The sequence below is a fragment of the Rhagoletis pomonella genome, unplaced genomic scaffold (genome assembly GCF_013731165.1).
Source record: "Rhagoletis pomonella isolate Grant_MI unplaced genomic scaffold, Rhpom_1.0 Rhpom_scaffold_00013, whole genome shotgun sequence".
In the NCBI taxonomy this organism is placed as follows: Eukaryota; Metazoa; Arthropoda; class Insecta; order Diptera; family Tephritidae; genus Rhagoletis; species Rhagoletis pomonella.
Genome location: NW_023458567.1, coordinates 20,519,335 through 20,523,758, shown reverse-complemented (window position 1 = coordinate 20,523,758; position 4,424 = coordinate 20,519,335). Strand labels below are relative to the sequence as shown.

Here is a 4,424-nt window from a genome sequence, read left to right as displayed (position 1 = left end):
TGTACGTAAATGCAAGATATTTCCAAGTTTTTTTACATGAAACATTGGCATTAGAAATTCGCAGCAGTCAACAGTGACCTCTGCGGTGTCCTCTTTTTCATGCTCTGGCTCTCACATCTATTTTTTCTCTGCTTTCTTTTCTGGCACACTAGTTCGCCGCTAACGCTCCTTGACATTGTACCCCAATTGTAAGGTGTATGGAACCTGCATCCAAACAATCCGGCTCAAAACCAAAGCATCTGTTGAAATGTGTGCGCTTAGCAACATTACTTCGTTCACTTGTCTAAATGGCTGTCTACTCACTTTGGTAGGCCGTTCAGCTTAATTTCTTTTTTCTCTACTGACTTTTTGCAATACATTGCATTCACAGTCTCTCTCCATTGTGTGTAGGGCACTTGGTATCATTCCAAGCTATGGTTTCATTTATTAGGTACGTGCAAAAAAAAAATTTAGGTGACATTGCCTGCCTGTCAGGGTAGCCAACTCATTTTTGAGAATTCCCCGATTTCGATAATGAAATTACCCGATTTCGCTCGAAATTTTGTAAAACTCCCCACCCATAGATTTCTCCGTATGTACAAATAAATTGTATGTATTTTAATATTTTGCTGGTCTTTCTGTTTATTTTATTTTTAAATGTAATTCTTCTATGTATTCATAAACCAAAACAAACTTTTATAAAGTTAGTTAACAAATAAATAATAAAAAATGTAAATATAGGGTGCGTTCAGAAATGCATCAGGCCAAAGCATCAGAGTCTTTTATTTCTAAACCATAATTGATGGAAATGTCTTATTTGCGCAACTAAGTTCCAATTCGGCTTTTAACCGTGGTTGCGCATATTTGACATTTACATGAAATATTGTTTAGAAATAAAATAGACTGATGCTTTGGCTTGATGCATTTCTGAACGCGCCCATAATATGGTAACATACATACATACAGTGGTCGAAAACTCTTTAGCCGCACCATATTTCGACAAGTTTTCATGATTATTATTATTTTTTTTTTTGTTATTTAAATTTAGTTGTTTTTTATAAAACTACAGTTCATTCTTTAACAACAACCGTATAATGCCAATTTTCACATTTTGCGCAATATTAAAAAAAAAGAAACGTTCGTGAAAATTAGAATTCAACGAACTACAAAACTGCATACTCAAAATCTTTCTTAAAAATCATATTGAAAAAATCGAAATTTTAACGAAAGTTTGATGAATATTTATTTTTTAAATATTGCACAAAGTTTGAAATTTGGGTTTATGCGGTTTTTGTTAAAGGATGAACTAATAAACTTCAATTCAAAAGTAACAAAAAACTAAAATAATGGATACGTAGTTGTTTATGTCACAGCGTTTTAAATTGCCCACAAAAAACGTTCCATTCCCTGATTCCCCACGCAAACTGAAATTCTCCGCAAATCGTGGAATTCCCCACGAGTTGGCTTCCGTGCTGCCTGCATTATTCGTCTATTTTTCTTGCATTTATTTCTCTTTCTCACAACAAATAGTGTCAACCTGCGTCTCTCTCTAACAATTCACAAACACACTTTTTATTTTCAGTCGCCCTTTAAGAGGCTACTGGCTGCCCCCGTTTAAACTGCTTTTACATAGTTCAACTATTGAATTCAATTCCGCTCGCATTTGGAAGAGAGAGAGTGAGAATAAAAGGGACGAGTACACATGCGTCTGTACCGTCAATTCGTTTCAACTTTTTTGCTTTGATTGGGTTCACACAGAGAAACTTTTGTTGCCCCTTTTCAGCAATTTCTCTTTTGGTGTTGTCCTTCGAGTTCACACAAAGCAATTCCTTTGTACACAATTGTTGTTGTCAGCTGTGAACGGCCAACTAGAATTACTCAGACGAACGAGAGCACAAAGCGTGTTGCCCGGGCACGAGCAACTCTGTGCCCTTCCCCCTTCCTCGTCACTCCCTCTCCCACATGTAACGAGTTGCCGCGACAAAAGTTTCTCTGTCTGAACCTAGACTTTGCTTTTGACATTTTCGTTGTTTCCCATTTAAAGAACCAAAAATTTGAATTCAACAGAATTGAAGCGTGTAAAAGCAAATAGAAAACACAAAAGGCAATGAGCAAGAATTGCTTTCAAGTACTTGAATCATGTAAATCGGGTGTTAGCCTCCTGCTTATGTTACCCGTTATTGTTTATGGCCTCATACAATTGTTTGCAGTTCCTTTGTTTTTGATATTTATTTTGCTCGTATGTCAGTTTTGTGTTTTTATTTACATGATGATTCGCTTTTGTTTGGCGATTTTTTTTCGTTCACCTTTCACAGTTAATATTCTCACCAGGTGCTTTTAGGTTTTTTTATTTTGTTGCTACAACTCCTGCTTTTGTTGTTGTGCCCTCGGTTTGTTCTTTTTTCACTTTTTTGTGGCGTTCAATAAATTATGATTCGTTGCACTTTCTGTTCGGTGCGGTTCAATGTTCCAATTAAAGGTTAAATTACTTTGCACGTTTTTTACTTGTATTTACCCTCTCTGATTCTGGGTTGTGTGCGTCCTAATTTCTGTCTGACAAACAGCGCGCCATGTTTTTTCTGTATTTTCTGCACTTGGTCTCGCATGTATCTAAATGTATACCAGGGTTGTTGCGAATATTCGCATTCGCAACCGCATAACATTGGCATTAATTTTAACATCCGTATTCGCTTTCGAATTCGCAATAATCAATGCGGAGCTTTGCAAATGCGAATATTGTGCAAGCGCACTAATACAACGTACATATATCTGGCAAACAAAAAATTTTACGTACACCTTCTTTCGTAATTTAAAGTCAAAGAGTAAGATAATATAGTAGGTATTTCCAGCGGAAATGTTCTGGCTTAAAAGAGAGTCGACTATTTACGCGTTAAAAGATTGCCTTTAATTAGGTAAGAATTATATAACTATCGAATATTATTTGTCAAAGTTCTGTTGAAAAAACTGGATGCATCGTGAGTTTTTCCTCCTTTTTCTTAGAAAGTGTAATTATTTTTTTCTCATAAAACTTATTATTCTTAAGTTCCGTGTTTCCTTTTATTAGTCTTTCAGCTCGAAAACAAAAACATTTATTTTAATTTTGTGTAAATTGTCAAAATTAGCACGCATCGAAATAAAGATAAAATAACTTGGCAGCTAAGTTCTGAAATTAAATAAGAACTAATTCAGTGGGAATTTTATATCTATTGAGTAGTGGTACTTGGCATGTAATATATCGTTAGTATAGTATGTAAAGGGCTTTACTCACATAGTCGCTGAAATACAAAAATCCGTAAGTAACTAAAAAGGCAAACTTAACTTTTTGATTGATTATGATGCATTTCATCGCATCATGCGTCCCAACATCGTTTTAGGCAATAAACAAATTTAGTTAGTTGTGCTTTTTTGCATTTCAGGCACAATGGGAAATACGCTCTTTTAAAATAGTATTAATGATATGTTGAAAATTTGCGTTCATTCGCCTCAAAAAATATATGAAAACACATTGAGCGCATTGAGTAATAATAATAATAATCCCAACGGTTTTTACCCTCCATTCCCGACAACCGCATGACGTACGGAACCAGTATTTTAAATTTTTGCGCCGAGTTACGACAGGCAGGAGTATGTTAAGTGACGAGATCTAAAACTGTTCAGCTACAGAAATAAATTCATCAGCTGATTTTATGTCTTTATGTCAGAGGTCGGCAAAATTGGCTTTGCGAGTGTGTTGGTGAGCACTGAGTAATCGTACTGCACAGTGGAGAAAAGACTAAAATTTAAAAACCAAATGCACATTTTTCATACCAGTCACAGAAGACAAGATTAAAAATGAGTTACAAAAACTGGAATCGAAAAACGCAGATGACGTAACAGGTTCTCCAAGTTCTGAAACAACCAAAAGAATTGGTTCTCCAAATTGGAAAACAACGGTGTTTAAATCACGATCTTGCCATGATGCTAGATTGTGAAGATGAAAGTCAGGAGGATACATCTATTTGCTACATTTGCAACCCCGATGCAATTCCCAAAAATAAATTATTGCACCGCAATAAAAAAAAAAAGAAATATAACTAAAAGTCCTTTCAACTGGTGCAGCGTCAATCGAAAAGAATTTTAATTTTGTCAAGTTTCAAGTTTTTCAAGGCGCAGGTTTGATTTGCGACCCGTCAAGAAACAGGCTGTAACCCGAAAAGGCAGCAAAATTACTCTTTCTTAAATACAATATTCCAATTTTTTATTTTAAGTACTACATAAAAAAAAAAACATTATAAAAATTACTAACTTTTACATTTTTTATTTACCTAAATCACAGCGACATTTTTTTAAAAAATTTATTTTTGATGCAGAAACGCATCTAGATGCCCTAGGAATATTTCTGCATCGAAAAGAAAATTTAAAAAAAAATGTCGCTTACGTTATTTTGGCGGTTAGGGCTCGATATG

The 4,424-nt window shown here is 34.9% G+C and overlaps 1 protein-coding gene across 2 annotated transcripts in view; it reads left to right on the top strand.

Annotated features, from left to right (window-relative positions):
- LOC118748954 (ubiquitin-conjugating enzyme E2 Q2) overlaps positions 1-4,424 on the top strand; it is a 37,569-nt gene that overhangs the window by 7,973 nt on the left and 25,172 nt on the right. The window lies entirely within an intron of this gene.